This window comes from Canis lupus, chromosome 27 (assembly GCF_003254725.2).
Source record: "Canis lupus dingo isolate Sandy chromosome 27, ASM325472v2, whole genome shotgun sequence".
NCBI classification, from domain to species: domain Eukaryota; kingdom Metazoa; phylum Chordata; class Mammalia; order Carnivora; family Canidae; genus Canis; species Canis lupus.
The window spans coordinates 9748524-9766281 of record NC_064269.1 but is presented as its reverse complement, the minus strand read 5'-3'; positions in this window follow the sequence as shown (position 1 = coordinate 9766281).

Below are 17758 nucleotides of genomic sequence, written 5' to 3'. Positions count from 1 at the left end.
TGAACTAAATCATGAATTAAAAGCACTGTAGGTATCTGGAGAAATCACAGAAGGAACAGTTGATGCAAAGTTAATGCAAAGGCCTTAACAAAGGACCCTGATGGGTTGTTGGTTTACAACCCTCTCAGAAGCTTCCTTGGTGTGGTTTGAAACCAGCTCTCTGACATGGAGGGGAGGGACCTAAGCAAGAGGCAGGCCACTCCAGGTTGGTAGGTGGAAGTTTTAATAAGCAAAGGAAACTTACAGAGGAGGTTGGTCTTGGGTGGCAACAAGGCATATGAATCCCTTCACCTGCTGCCACATTTTAAAAGTTTATAAAGAGACCTTAACTACGGTCAGACACATCTACCATATAGGTGTTTTCAATACCACATCATTATCTCAAGGCTATGTCCTTGAAGCAGAATCTTGGAGCAGGAAAGCAAGAACTCACATTCCAAGGACAGGAGAGAGGTGAGGAGCCTGGGTCCAGCTCATGGGTCAATTTGCTGTCACATCTTTTCAATGACCTCCCCCAACACTAGTGTATTAGAGAGCCAGCAACAAGCAAGGAAAGATGTAGTGGCTCCAGGACAGGAACAAGGGGGAGCTTGGCAAGAAACCTGGAGAATTACAATGATTGTAGGGAAGGGAAGAATTTGTAGGGCTTCTCAGTAGTGTACAATATGAACCAGGTGGGGATCTTGTTAAACTTTAACTTTTGATTCAATAGGCCTGGGGACAGAGCCTGAGATTTTGCATTTCTAACAAACTCACAGGTGATACTATGCTTGCTGGTCCACAAATCACTTTTTAAATAGAAAGAGTGTAGGACCTCAGAGGATCTTTTAAGAAGTTAACATCATCTGTGGGCTGTGTCTAGGGATCAAAGGCATAGCCAGGGAAAGTAACAGCTTATTGAAATACATTCAGGATGTCATGGTGATTTGGACTAGGATGGCAATGGAAGAGGTTACCAGAAAGGTTGAATTTTTTATGTATTTTAAAAATTAAGCTGAAAGGACTTATGCTGACAAACTAAATTTGTCATGTGGGAGTAAGAGAGAGATCAAGCAAGACTTCAAGGATTTGGTCCTAGCACATGCAGTATTATATGAATCTATAGTTCATGGAAAAGGTTCCAAGGTTGAGATAAAAATCTAGGGACAGCAAGGGCAGAGACGACACTTCATGCCATGAGAGGAGGTGAGGTAACCGAGTGTAGAGAGAAGGTGTCCTAGGACTGAGCAGGATGTGCTCTGAAATGTAGAAGTCAGGAGTTAAAGCAAATAAAGAAGACAATATACATGATCAGTGAGGTTATGAGAGTCAAGAGTGGTATCCCAGAAGCCAAATCACGATAATTTTTCAAGAAAAAAGTGTTCAGTTTGTGGAATCTACCACGTGGTTGAGTAAGATGGAGACTGAGAATGGTCCCTGGATTTAGATAGGTAGGGGCCACAGGTGACCTTGACAAGAGTTTTTTTCCTGGATTGGTGAATATGAAAGCATTATTAAAGTAAATTTTAAAATGTATTAGAGAGGGGGAAGTGGAAATAGTGAGTTTCTATAGCTCTTTAGTGGAGCTCTGGTATAAGGGAGAACAGAAAAATAACATGCCTGGAATGGTAAGGAGGGTCACAGGAGGAATTTTTATTGCATGCTATATGTTGATAGACATAATTTAGTAGAGAGAAAGATAATGAATAATTGCTGAGTTAGATTCTTGAAGAGGTGAGACAATGGATTATTCAGAACAAGTAGAGAGTAGCCTCAGAGTCACAGTAATAGCTGGGAGGGCTGAGGATATGGGTTTAGTTAGATCTAGTTGAAGCAGGTAGTTGTGGATGTTCTCATTGGTTCAATATTTTCAATAAAAGAAAAAGCAAAGTCATCATTTAAGAGAGGAGAAAGGATGCTAGACGTCTGAGGAGAAAGGATAAGTTGCAACATAGTCATCTCAGAGGATGGGAGAAAGGGTGTACTAAGGAAATGTTACCAGATTGGCAGGCAACATTGAGGTTAGTTTTGAATTTAAGGGGAGAAAAGTCAACATGGTCTTGTCTTTTTTGTAGCCATGAACATAAACTCTGCGAGTGTAGACTGAGAATAGGCTGGAGTTGGAATGAAATAGGTCCTGCCCAACAGGACAGGTCCTGCAGGGAGAGAAAGGCACAGGAGATAAAAATATATGAAAAGGGAAATTAAAGTGATGGGATATGGAATCTAATCATGTAAGAAGGAAAGAGAAAACATAAAAAGTTGAGAGATCATGTAAAAGTGATCATTTGATTGCAAATCTCTGTGAATAGTCACCGAGGTTTTGAAATTTAGATTACAGAGCAAGCTGATTAAGAGGAGTCTAATCAGAAAGAAGAAGGGTTGAAACTCATATTATGAAGGTTGGGCAGTTATCACATTAACATGTTCCAGGATTTTCTATGAGACAGAGTGTGGCTTAAGTTCTGATGAAGATGCAACTACTGCACAAGAGGAAGTTAAGAATCTGGGAGGCCAACTTATTGGAGGGGTCGTTAATATGAACTCTGAAGTTACCAGGACTTAGGACTAGCTGGAGAAAATTCTTCTCAGTTTGGTAAAGAATATCCCAGTTTTAGCAGTAAAAGTCATATGTCACTGCAAACTTCTAGCTCCAGACAAATAGAGATGGTTTTTCTGGGACTGTCTCCAGGCTTGGATAAACCAGGACAAGTGGTCATCATATGTATGGCAAAGGTATCAATGGCAATAATATAGGGAGCCAAATGTTAAAAACTTGAAGGAACAAGGAAGAATGGGAGTATAGAAGACTCCCAAAAAGGAATGCTACTCATTGAGTCATCGAGGGTTGTACTGATATACAGAAGAAGAAGGAGAACTGATTTGGAAACAGCAGTGAAGAGCAAGAAGAACACTTAACCCTTCTGAGAGTGCTTCATGGGAAGTGGTGACTTAAGGAGAAACCTAAATTCAGTCAGAGCATGAAGGTCAAGAGAATATTCAAGAAGAGGATGAACATGGAAGGGGTTGATAATTTGATGAGGATTGGCCATGAGGATGAAGCTGGATAATAAAGATGGGACTAGAAATGGAGATAAAGACAATCATGGAGAACCAAAAATTAAGGAGGGTTTTAAAGAACTGTAGGAGAATACTAAACAAAATTCAAAACCAATCCCTCAAAAAGTGAAAAAAAAATTAAAAGATCAATTATTATGGAGGATTTTGGAAAATAATTAAAGAAGTCTCATTCAAAAATGACCACAATACAAGAGATTATTTCACAGTTGAGCTCATTCTTAATTTAAAGAAAAAGGTATTATTTCTTAAACTATTGCCATCTTTAAGGGAAAAAATGGAAAGCTTGCTAATTTACCTTACTAGTAAATCTGATAAAAATAGTCCAAAAAATTTAAACTAATATTATGGCTATAGACATATAGGAATTAATTTCCTTTTCTTCTAAAGGGGTCATTTGTGCATGTTTGGGGGGTAGTATTACAAAATTTGTTTATTTTTGGAGGTGTTTATCATGAAAGGGATGGGTAAATAAATAATTCAGCATGAAATGCAGTATGTGCAGTCCAGATGCATGACATTACACTTTAATACATACAGGACACTTGCTTCATGTTTTTATTTTGGTTTATCTTTTCCTTCTATTTCCCAAAACAAATTTAAAGATTTTTTCATGTTTAGGCATTCAAGACCATGCATTCTCTGAATATAAGTTAATACCTGTAACTTTCAGTGTGATATATTCTCCTAATTCTTGTTTTCTATATAGTATATCCATAAACAACTTTTATTTTCTCCAAGGGTTATTTAGAAGGATGTTTCTTTATATCCAGAAAGATAAGTTGTTTTGCAGCTACCTTTCTTTTTATTCTGAGTTAAAAAAATAAAAAAACAACCTAAAAATGCACTAGTCTTTTAAAATTTTTAAGGCTTTGTGTGTGTGTGTCTATGTGTTTGTGCCATGTGCTAGCTGATTTTGTAAATATCCCAAATATACATAACAAAACACAAATATGCTCTTTCAAAGACATAATCTCTGCTGAATTATTCTAAATGCAATTCCAATTTATTTTTGGTTTATGATATTTGTCTAGTTCTCAAAAAGCTATATTAAAATCTCCCATTATAGCTATATTTTTATCATATTTTCCTTGAACTTCTAATAAAAGTTTTTTTTTTTTAATTTGGTTGCCATGGTGTTGGTTGCATATGATCTACTATTTTATCTTTGTAAATTCTATTGTTTTTATTTACAATATCTTTCCTTTTTAGGGCTTTTAGCCTTAAGTTCTCCCTTATTTGATATTGATATTGCCAGTGTTAACTTTCCTTATAGCCTTTTATTTTTCATATTTTATTACTTTGTCTTCAGGGTATTTCCTATGAACGGTATATTTTTTTAACCCAAGTGATTATTCCTGTCTTCAAATAAAATAGATCAGCATAATCCTTTAGAATGTTATCAATAGCAGGATGGTCTCCTTTCAAGTACTGCTGTCTGGACTAATACTAGAATATTAGTATCCTAACACTGCTGCAACGAATTAACACAAACCTGATGACTTGAAACAACACATATTTATTATCTTCAAGTTCTGTTGGTTAAAAGTCTGACGCGGACTTCGGTGACCTAAAATCAAGGTGTCAGTGGGGCTGGGCTTTATTTCTTTCTGGAAGCTCTAGGGAAGAATCTGATTCCTTACTTTGTCAGTTTCTAAAGGACTCTCACAGTCCTTGGCTCGTGGCCCCTTACTTCTTCAAAGTCAGCACTATTGTGTACTTCTAGCCATTCTTCTGTATTTAAACTTCCCACTGACCATACATGGGAAAGTTTTGTGAAAGGTAATTCATATGCTTAGATTAGACCCAACCAGATAATAGAATAGTTTTCCCATATCAAGGTTTATAACTTGATCACATTTGCAAAGTCCCTTTTGCCATGAAACAGCACATTCATAGATTCCAGAGATTAGGACATAGACATCCTGGAAGGGCTGTTTTTCTCCCCATCATATACTCTCCCGCCAATCTCTTTGGGATTGTTCTGATTGCAGTGTATCCCTTCTTTTCAATTATCATTATTTAGCATTCCCCTATTGTGATTCATTCAGATTTAACTATGCAAGATGCAGAACTATTTGCTTATAACCAATGGCTCTCCTTTTACACTTTTTTTTACCTTGAAATTCCTGTTCTGATTTATTTATTATGTCTATTCTTGAGTGTTCTTCTCAGACAGAGTAGTAACATGGCATACTCTTTGATTTTACAATCAAAATATCTTTCATCCAAAAAGGGGAAAACATCATGTCTAAATAAGGGATTCCTAGGCTAGAGTCCTTTCTTCTCATCAGTTTGTAATTTTTATTCTGGTGTGTCTAATTTTATTGCTGCTCCCAAGAAGCCTGATACAAAACTATTTATCCTTGATAAGCAATTTTCACTCTTACTGGAAATTTATGAGTTTTTCATGCATTCCCTGATTTTTTAAAATGCATTTATATTTTTCCTCTGTATTTGAAATATTTTTTATGCTTAATCCTTCGATCTTCCATGTTGGGTTTCAATAGTGACAAATTTTTCTTACATTAATTTAGTAAATGTGTTTTGTTGAAAGGCAGCCCTTTGAGGGACTCAATTGAATGTCCTTAAGGATACTTAGTTTTCCTCAGAGGTATTTTTATATTTTGTTGTGCACACATAAACATATGGGGTTCAGGTGGGGCTTCTGGTACTCCTTGAGCAGCAGCATTCCCTGTGTTCTGGTGAGAACATAGCAGTTTCATTGCTATGGGCTACTATGGAAAGTTGTCAGCTCCCTGTTGGGGCCAGGGAAAACACTCCGTTGTCTGTGAAGCTGTGAAGTTTACCTGTCTTAAGTTTCATGGGTAGAGAGAGTTCAGCCCATGATGGAACTCCTAGGGAGAGCTTCAGAGGATAATAATCTCATCATCACAAGAACAATGAAGCAGAATGGTACTATTGTTTTCTTTTAATTTTTGAGTCTGCGAATCTCTCTGGGACAAACTCAATACAGAATCCCTATTTTCTCTCTCTAAAATGGGAACAAGATTCCTGAAAGAAGGAAAATTATATATGTAAAATGCAAAAATAAAGTTAAATGCCCCATAAAAATATATATAATTGATAGATGAATATATTTCCATATCTTGTTTACAGATTAAAACTTAAGAAACATTCAATTATCTTCTAGTTTGAGCCAGGCAAAGTTATGAACTTTCATATATATATTAATTAATTTTATTTTTGTAAAAAGACTCATGAGCAGGGATAGTTCCTTAGGGCTAAAAAATGTTGCTCAGAGAGATCAGTAGATTTTATAAAATCCCCCAAAGTTGTGAAACCAGAATCAAATTCATATCTTTTGATTCCAGGTCCAACATATGTTTCTACTGTTCCACAGAATTTCCTTTACCATGTAACATTATGTACTCAGGCTTTATGGAATGTTGATTCAAGAGCTGTCCATTCTACCATCATTTACATATCTTTTGCAAGTCATATCATTTCTTATTTAATGACTCATGCAATAAATTCATTCTTGAATTTAGTTTATTGACAAATTTAAATATTTTCTTCTGTTAGAAAGTCAGTGCTTCATAAGTCTCCCATCTCTTTTCTTTACAGGAAATTTAATTCACCAAATTTAAGAATTCGTCATAATAATCAAATTATCTTGAGTACCTAATAATAATAACACCAGGTCCCTTTATGTCCTAAATTTAAAGGGTCATCTTCTCTTTATAACTTTTTTTCTTGAAGATATTATTTTGAATGATAGATAATTTAGAATAAATAAATACAGCAAATTCACAATATGTAAAAATGAGTTGCAACTTTCTGCAATTTTGACAGATAGCTTAGGTGCTATAAGTCCAAAGAGTTGGAGAATAGCTGGTTAGCCAAATAACTTGTTGGGTAATTTTAGACATAGACAAAGAATAAGGTTAAGAGATAGCTAAACTGCTTTCCTTAAAAAGTTAAGGAAAATTTTGACTTCTAGACAAGATGGCAGGGTAGGAAGAGGCTAGGTTCACCTCTTCCCAGAGATACAATTAGATAATGCCCATATCAGTGTAAGTAAACTAGAAAATATCCCAAAGACTTGCACAACTGACTCTCCTCAGCTAAATGCAGAGAAGAGGCCACACTGAAGAGTATAGGAAGGGCAGAGAGAGGGTAAGGAACTAAACAGACTTAAGGGACTCTCCAGGGGAGGGAAGGATGCTGCAGGTACAGAGTGGGAGAGAAAGAGACCTTCACCCCAGAAACCCCAGGCATGGGAACCTGCACAGGGAAGATGAATCCCCATAATTTTTGGCTTTTAAAAAACAGGGACTTAATTTTATATCTTCTTACAATCAGCAGGGCTTAACAACTGGAACTTTAAAAATCATGAGGCTTGGCTCTGGGAGATCCATGAGAATGATAGGAAACTGAGTCCTCACCCTTAAAAGGAAAGTTCCCAAATTCATTCCACAAGGGTAGTGTTACCCTGATACCAAAACCAAATTTATTACTACAAAAAAAAAAAAAAAAAAAAGGACTACAGGCCAATATCTCATTCATGAACATAGATATAAATATTCTCAACAAAATATCAGCAAACTGAATCCAACAACACATTAAAAAATCATTCAGTATGAGCAAGTGGGATTTATAATCGAGAAATGGAAGGGTGGCTCAATATTTGCAAATCAATCAATGTGATATATCACATCAATAGGAAAAAGGATAAAAACCATATGATTGTTTCAGTAGATGCAAAAAAAGTCTTTGACAAGGTAAAAATTCATTCATGATAAAAACTCAACAAAGTAGGTTCAGAGGGAAAATACCACAACAAAATGAAGGCCATATATGAAAAACCCACAGCTAACACCATACTCAGTGGTGAAAAACAGAGCTTGCCCCCTAAGCTCAGAAATAAGACAATGATGTCCACTCTCAGCACTTTTATTCAACAAAGTACTGGGAAATCCTAGCTGCAACAATCAGACAAGAATAAGAATAGGCATTCAAATTAGTAAGAAAAAAATTCAACTTTCACTATTTGCAGATGACATGTACTATGTATAGAAAACCCTAAAAACTCCACCAAAAATCTATTAGCACTGATAAATGAATTTTGTAAGTTTGCAGGACACAAAAATCAATATACAGAAATCTGTTGCATTTTTATACACTAATAATGAAGAAAAGAAATATAAATTAAGAAAACAATCCCATTTATAAATGCACCGAAAGTAATAAAATACATAGAAATAAACATAACCAAGGAGGTGAAAGACTTGCACTCTGAAAACTATCTAACACCGATAGAAGAAATTGAAGATGACACAAAAAAATGGAAAGTCACTTCAGGCTCATGGATTAGGAGAACAAATATTATTAAAATGCCCCTACTGCTCAAGCAATCTGTAGGTTTGATACAATCCCTATCAAAATACCAACAGCATTTTCCACAGAACTAGAGCAAATGATCTTAGAATTTGTATGGAACCACAAAAAAAAAAATAAATAAATAAATAACCAAACAACCAAATAGCCAAAGCAGTCTTTAAAAAGAAGAACAGAACTGCAAGTATCACAGTCCAGATGTGAAAATATACTACAAAGCTGTAGTAATCAAAATAGTATGATTCGGGCACAAATGTAGACATATAGATCAAGGGAACAGGATAGGCAGCCCAGAAATAAACCCAAAATTAATTTGGTCAATTAAGTGGTCAATTAATCTTGACAAAGGCAAAAAGTCTTTTCGGGATCCCTGGGTGGCTTGGCGGTTTGGTGCCTGTCTCTGGCCCAGGGCGTGATCCTGGAGTCCCGGGATCGAGTCCCACATCGGGCTCCCAGCAGGGAGCCTGCTTCTCCCTCTGCCTGTGTCTCTGCCCCCCCCCATGTCTATCATAAATAAATAAATAAATAAATAAATAAATAAATAAATAAATAAATAAATAAATCTTAAAGAAAAAAAAAAAAAAGACAGTCTTTTCAACAAATGGTGTTGGGAAAACCGAACAGCTCTATCCAAAAGAATGAAACTGGACCACTTTCTCACGCTATACACAAAAAGAAACACAAAATGGATTAAAGACCTAAGTGTGAGACCCAAAACCATAAAAGTCCTAGAAGAGAGCACAAGCAGTAACTTCTCTGACATCAATTATAGCAACATTTTCCACACACACGTCCAGTCCAATGACCCTTGATGTAGAGTTTAGGAACTGACACAGGGTGTGCACTCTCCAGTTGTCTTCCTTTAATTCTCCCTCAGCTACCATCCCTAGGTTTATATACCCTTGGCCTTTTACTACTGGAATCATCAAGATAGTGATAGCCCAAATACCATCCACAGCATCCACCTAGAATATGGAAACCCATGCCTCCTTGCCTCTGCTCCCTCTCTTGACTTCTCTTTCTTTTCTCCCTGCAAATACAGCCTGTTCTTTCGTCCAGCTTACCTTTAGGCTTTTCCAAACATAAAACAAGTAGCACATTAGCATATTCCCCCAACTTTAGAGCTTGTTCAGCTCCCCCAAGAACTCTCTTACGGTATATTGTAACCTTAAGACCCACAATTCTAAAAAAAGAAAAAGACCCACAATTCTGCAATTCTGATAATTTCTATCCAGGGAATAAAACGCCTCTCTGTAAATGGCCCCAACTTTAACATATGCCCCCAACTTTAGAGCTTGTTCGGCTCTCCCAAGAACTCTCTTATGGTATATAGAGTAACCTTAAGACCCACAATTCTGCAATTCTGATCATTTGTATCCAGGAAATAAAATGCCTCTCTGTATATGGCCCCAATTTTCATAGAAAGCTTATCTAGGACCCCTTTCTTTTGCTTCAAGTAGAGGGCAGCAGTGGTCCATAGGGAAGGAAGAAGAAAACCCAATCATTCCCTCTGTTAAGTCTATAACTAATTCTTCAATTCTTGTTTCAAAATAGGCTGGAATATTTGATAAGGATTCATGGTCACAGAGCCGTTCCCTTCTCTTTAAGTCTATTCAGCATGGATGTCTCAGCACCTCTCTTTAGACTTTGGGGGAAAGGATCACCCATTGTGTTTAAAAGCTCCAGTTGTCAAACTGTTTCCTTGAGAATAGACTCTGAGGCTCTGAGATTTGCATGTAGGAGGGGTATTGTAGAGTGCACTACAGATCCATACCTGTGAGGGTAGATTGGACATAGGGAGATGTTAAACTGTGAAAAAGCTGCAACAAACCTCTTACCCAATCCTAAAGGGGGCTCTGGAGCTGGAAGGGCCCTTCAGAATTGCCCCAGACTGGGAGAAGGACTTGAACCCTGCAAGAAAGGGACACAGTTTTGGGGAAGGAGGGGCAGAAGCAATGGAAGAATGAGTTACTAATCAATGCAATAAAGAAAGTCATGATCTTTTTGCTCATTTATCATTGATTTGCTTTTTTCAATGACAATTTGCCATGTCATCCCACACAATTTTTACTGCAGAAAATAAAAAATTGATTTTCCTAAGTGAATGCCACACTGATTTCCTTAAACTTTAGTTTAAGGAAAAGTGGTCAAAGGGGACACCAAAGTCAGAGGAGACCATTAGTCAATGACCATGTCTTCCATATTAGAAGCAACCTCATTCAATCTAACAGACAAAACCAAAGGGTACACTCCCCTTGACCATCACAGAAACTTTGAATTTATTACCTCTGCTTTCTCTAATTAGACCTCTGGAGACCTGAACAAATAATACAATCAATTGGAACGTAGAGTGGAAACTAGTTCTCAAAGGGCAGTATTGCATTTTCTGTCAAGAGTCGCTCATTATTCTTAATTTAAAAATCTACACCCCATTTGCAATGTCTGCATTGGCACAGATTACACCACAGAAATGAGCTTTACTGAAACTTAAGTATTTTCCCCCACAGCACATCTAATACAGATTCACTTTAAAAGACAATCTTACTCAAATGATTTCCAGTAGTGGTACTTTATATTTAAATTGCAAGAATGCTTTCAAATCTGAGTGTATTATGTGACTTTGGGCAAATCACTTCCCTTCTCATTGTCTTACTTTTTTCTATTATAAGAGGCAGGGAGAGGCAGGAAAATTAATACCTGTTCTATGCAAATCGGTTTGTTCTAAAGATGAAATGAGTTAAAACAAGCAAACAAACAACCATTAAATTATTTAAAAGTCTAATGTACAGTGATTTTCTGAAAAATAGCATAGTATTATGTAGAAATTTTCAATCTGATTATGCATCGGAATTGCTTATAGTATTTATTTCAAATGAATTTACTGGACAATATTATGAAAGATTCTGATTCAGTAGTTCTGGGATGGGGCTCAGAAATTAGTATTTATAGCAAGTACCAAGAAAATTGAGATGCAAGTAGTTCAGGGCCAGAAATACTTAGAGCAGCAAAATTATGGTGACCGTGTTACCTTCTTCATTCTGCTGGTCACTTGCTATGGCCATGGACAATGACAATGGTCCTGAGCCTCGGTCTCATCACATATGGATCTGTGATTAAAAGGATATTTATTATTTCAAAAGACTGCAAAAAAGAAACAAAAAGAATATTCTTTATAAAATGCAAACCACTATGTAAATGATTGTTAGTAGAATTCTATGACCTTACTCCTAGAGAAAGGAAGTTTAGTGCAAATGAATAAAGATGTGGTTAAAGCGATAAAACTCTGTAAAGTTTAGATTAAAAAAAAGACACTAAGGAAATGGGTGGTATTCTTCTTAGAGAGGTGAAAGTGAATAGTGAAACAAAGAACTCTAGTTCTTCTGAAATATGCTTACTTCCAGTGGTGTTCATTTTAATGACATTTCAGATCATGATTACTATTACTATTTCTGTATAGGAGTCACAATTTTTAATAACGATGCATCTTACCATGATAAGTGATACAAAATATTCAGAGTTTTTGCTCCAAGGCAATTTTCCACTAGAATGTTCTTGATTTTAAAAGTAGCAATAGCTATCTATCCACCAGAATATACATATGAATTAATTATGCTCAAGTGCACAAAATGGCTTCCAGCTTTGATTGAATCAAACCCCAGTATTTTGTTTTTTTTTTTTCTCTAACAATGAGCAAAATCAAGTTGGTTACAACTCAGGCTATCTTGACAGGTTTTTAAAATGAAAAACACAGGGGGATCCCTTGGTGGCTCAGCGGTTTGGCGCTTGCCTTCGGCCCAGGGCGTGGTCCTGGAGTCCCAGGATCGAGTCCCACATCAGGCTCCCTGCATGGAGCCTGCTTCTCCCTCTGCCTGTGTCTCTGCTTCTCTCTCTCTCTCTCTGTCTCTCATGAATAAATAAATAAATCTTTTAAAAAAATGAAAAACACAAGCACACTAACTTTGCATCATTTGACATGTGCAAAGTATTAAGATTTCTCTCTATTCAATCATCACTACCACCTGGCTACAGGTGATTAACAGCTTTCTTCTACTTAGGGAGCCTTAATATTTATTGAGCACATTCAACTATAGAAAGCTCTATGGAGGGGATCCCTGGGTGGCGCAGTGGTTTGGCGCCTGCCTTTGGCCCAGGACGCGATCCTGGAGACCCGGGATCGAATCCCACGTCGGGCTCCTGGTGCATGGAGCCTGCTTCTCCCTCTGCCTGTGTCTCTGCCTCTCTCTCTCTCTCTCTCTCTCTCTCTCTCTCTCTCTGTGTGTGTGTGATTATCATAAATAAATAAATTTAAAAAAAAAAAAAAGAAAGCTCTATGGAACTGAACATGGCTGGAAAGGGTGGTTATATATACACTCATAGCACACTCAGGGAAGAACTTAAAGCGCCACTAGATCTAACCTTGAGAAATTGTGCAAGACTGCCAATTGCTGCTTGTAAACTGTGCAGCTTGGAATAGGAAAAACATGTATTTCCCTGTCAGCAGGACGCAAAGCTTCATTGAAACTCTTCCTGGGCTTATCCATCTCGCTGCTTTTAAAACAAGCTATTGATTTTCCTCACACCATACAATCTGTTGAAAAAAACTAGCAGAGGTACCTGCCCAGTAAGAAGCACGCTGAGGTTATTACGCTATAAAAATGAGGTGTTGGAAAAGTTTTGACAACATGTAGAGCTAATTAGTAAGTACTGCTCAGAACCCAAAGCAAGCTACCCTTTTATGAAACACTCAAAGGTTTGTATCCCAAATATCATCTTAAGTTATTCCGTCATTAAGTGCAACCCTAGACTAGCATGCTAACTATTAATAGTGCCTCCTCTGCAAATAAATGACATCCTTGAAGACATACTCTTCCACAAAACCACTGAAGACAGTTGGATCTTTTCAGGAGCTCTGATGTGTGAGTGTACTCATTAGAAGAAAACAGTATGAAGAGGCAGAAAAAAAAAATAAAATAAATATGAAACTAGTTCTGGGCCTAAAATATCACATTAAATATTGGGTTATTATCTTTCTCTTCATCCAAAGCAGGCAACTGTCTACATCCTGAAAATCCAAAGGTACCTCGAAGAGTTATTTTATCATGAGTTTGGAGACAAATGGGAGCACAAGGCAGCTTTTCTCTGTAGCCCATGATGAGTGTGTTCCACATGGCAATGAAGGGTGGATTTCCCATTTGTAGTTCCTGCTCTAGTGTGGTGTGGGGACCTAGCAGCTCCACAAGCAAATCAGAACAGTGAACATTTGGAATGGAGACACCACAGGGGACAAAGTCCTGCCCTGATGACATTGCTCATCTCTGCCCTCTGTGGTAGCCATTATGTCAGTGGAGGAGAGGACATGATAGTTGAGAAATATTCCTCAAAGACTCTTGAAATGATATGGGTTTACTTAAGGCCACCATTAAGAATGGAGAACTCATTCTATTGTTGGAATTTTAATTTTTAGTTCTAGGCTGGTGTACCAGGTATCCCATTCCTAGTGTATAATTTCAGTCTTCACTGGCACTTTGGTCCTCAGGCTTAGCACTAAGTGGCTGCTTAATGAATCAGCTCTGATATTGTATCTCCTATGATGACTACTCTAATAATATAACATAAGGCTTTATAGTGTACATAGCCAACTCTTCCCAGCAACTCAAGAGTGAGAAAAAAGTTCGGGTTCTACGGAAAGAGTTCGGGAAACCTAGAGGGAAGAGTCATGTACTTCCACTTTAATCCCTGGTTCTTAATCAGACTGAGAAATTCAGTGCTTACAGGGGAACTTCTCCAGTGCTCAGCACATGCAGATAATTTCACTTAGTTTTCCCCCACTCTCCCAGAGTACCCTCAGAAACCCAAGAGAAGAAAGAGAAAAAATCAATGAGATACAGTCAGCATCAATGGAATCCTTTCTTTCACCACTCCATCAGGCCTAGCCCCTGAACAACATTAAAAAGTTAATTCTGGGGGCACCTGGATAGCTTATTTGGTTAAGCATCTGTGTTTGGCTTAGGTCATTATCCCGGACTTTTGGGATGGAGTCCTGCCTCAGGCTCCCTGCTGAGAGGTAGTCTGCTTCTCCCTCTGCCTCTTTCTGCTTGTGTTCTTTTGACTGCTTGCTCACTCTCTTTCAAATAAATAAATAAATAAATAAATAAAATCTTTAAAAAAAAAAAGTTCATTCTGAAGAACCAGCAGAAGAATACTGTGACCAACTTCAGAGCACTCTCAAAAGAAGCCTCACTTGGTCTTATCCTAATTTTGTAGAAGTGGTAAAATTATATATACAAAAATAACCTTTCCATGGGCAACCCTGGTGGCTCAGTGGTTTAGTGCCACCTTCAGCCCAGGGCATGATCCTGGAGACCTGGGATCGAGTTCTGCATCAGGCTCCCTGCATGGAGCCTGCTTCTCCCTCTGCCTGTGTCTCTGCCTCTCTCTCTGTGTCTCTCATGAATACATAAATAAAATCTTTAAAAAAAATAACCTTTCCTTTATGTTCATACATTACAAGGAGTATCCTACAAAACATTTTTTTAATTATCACATTAAAAAATACACATTTGCACTAATTGAAAGGAGGGAGTAAAATTATTACATAGTTTTTCATCCAAAGAGGAGTGTAGTATCCAAGTTTATAATTTTCTCCATATTTTATTAGTATCTACCATTTTACAGATAAGAACATTAAAGATAAAAGATATTTCACAACCAATAGTCTGAAATCAGGGCTCTATCTCCAGAATTATCTTCCTCATTTTTTGAGGGAAATTTTTGAAACTCTGATCTGACTCCCATTCAGACTTCTTACCCACAAAGAATATGACTATTAAGCATTGAGTTGTCCTCTGTATTTGTCATTATTGTTTTCATCTTTTGAACGAAACATCAGAACACCAACTGACCTTTCAGTTCTATGAATCTATAAATATGTTCTTAATTTTACAGCAAGGATTTCATCTTTAGCCCCAGCTATGTTTAGTGCTGATATTCTGATATGTCTAGAGTACTTTGGTATGGCCCTGACTCAAGTCTATTTTCACAGGGTCTGAGAAGCCTCTTGGGAAAGTGTTCATCTACAGGGAAGAAGGAAGCAGGCATGACACACTTATAACAAAGGCTTTGTCGTTGAAAGAGAGCAAGAATTTTGAGTACAACATAGTGGCTGTCACTAAAATCCATCTCCAGCCTGGATGCATGTCCAGAGAGAGAGAAAAAGATAACTAAGAACTCAAAAAGCAGTTTCACAGGAGACTTCCAGAAATGTTGGTATAGGCAGTGCTTTTTGGGGACCTCTCCAACAAAGTATAACATGAAGGGAAGAGAGGCATTCCACCTCCTGCCCATTTATCCACTATGGACTTAAATACATTGGCAATGATGCCTGGCGGAGCAGTAGCAGAGCTTACTAGAACATTACGGTGACCAAAGGGATCTCTGAAACCTAATGGAGAAATAGTAGAGTCCTCAGGGGGCATAATTATTCACAAGAACACTTAAGATAGCCCTTTGAGTTTCCCAGAAATACTTGGTGGTAAATATTGCAGGGACTGGGGGACTTGAATCAATATGTGGGTGCAAGAGCCAGTGAAACTTATTTAAAGATTTTATATATTTATTTATTTTAGACAGAGGGAGAGAGAGAGAGAGAGAGAGAGTGCACACATGCGTGTGGGAGCAGGGCATGGGGGGAGCATCCAAGGGGCAGAGGGGGAGGGAGAGGGACCAGCAGACTGCACACTGAGCATTGAGGGCAGAGCCTGGCTCGGGGCTTGATCTCATAACCCTGAGACCATGGCCTGAGCTGAAATCAAGAGTCCCTCACCTAACGGACTGAGCCATCCAGACGCTCCAAATTTATTTATAATTATTATATTTGTTTTTATTATTATAAATAAGATATTGTAACTATGAATAATTACCTATTTCTACCCAACAAACTGGAGATGCCTTGGAAATGCAGAGTGGATTTTATGCTGCTTCAGCTTCTGTCAGTTGAGTATATAGGACTATGGAGGATGAAATGGGGATGAGAGAGGACTTTTAAGTAGGCAGCGCATTCCTGTGCCACTACTGGTCTGCAACCTCAGCAGCTTCCTAGGTGAAATCTGAAATCGGACCCAAAGAAGGAGGGTAAGGAGAGACCAGAAAAAGAAGCGGGACACTCCACACTGGTAGATTGCAGGTTCTATAAGCGAGGCAACTCATCAGATTTGCCCTGGGTGGCCACAAGAGGAGTAGATCCCCACACCTGCCTGCCAAAATCTTAAGGTTTCTATAGCAGTGGTAACTGGGTTCGGTCATGTATTTGGTCCAGATGGTGTGAATGGTACAGACGGTCTTGTTCTCTCAAGGTTGTTCCTTTAAAAAGGATTCCCATTGTGAGCATACATTCCAAAGATGGAAAGATGAACAGTGTCTGAGTGCCTGGTACAAACCCCAGGTCAACAGGAGGTCACATCCCCTAGATAACCTTTTCCAACAACCATAATGTCCTACCTAAGGTTCTTTAATAACAATGTAGTTGTAACTGATGCAATCATATGCAGCTGATTATATCCACTACTTGTCGATGCAATTCTAGAGTTCTAGAATATCTGCCAGTTCCCATGCCTATTTCTTCTACTAGGGCTTTAGCCAATTGTAGAAATGAGAATAAAAATGTAAATATGACAGTAAAGCTATATGTAGAAGCTAACTCAAAACATTCCATCTTCCACTAATCTATTACCAAGTAAATCAGCCAATCCATTTATTTTTTATTGCTTACCTAAGGGAAAAATGATACAATCTTAGAGTGTTTCTGGTATATTTATGTATGTTATGTACATATGTCTGTGTGTAAAATATACATATATACATGTACATATATGAAAGACTATATATTTAGCTTGTATGTACATATTCAAATATATATTTTAGTTATACATACATGAATATATATTTTAATAAGTGTTTTAAATCATATACCCCATTTTCTGTATCAACTCTAATAGCTGACTATATTTGACTCTTCAGAAATATTTCCATGGAATGTTTATTATCAGGGTTTTTTTGTTGTTGTTCATTTTTTGTTTTTAATGGGCAAGCCACTTTTGTTCTAGGTTAATGGAGATATGTCCTACTGATTATTTTTTAAATTCATAGATCTATCAAGTTGGGAAATGTTATCATTTTCAGAAAGGTTAGAGGAAAAGGTGTAGAGATCATGTGCTTGTTAAAGAAAATGGCTTTAGATATTTTAAAAATAAAAAAAAATGCTTAGTTCTGGGCATTTACACAAGTAGAAATGTAAAATTATAATGGGCTAGGTGACCCTGGTTCAATGTAGGTACATTAACCA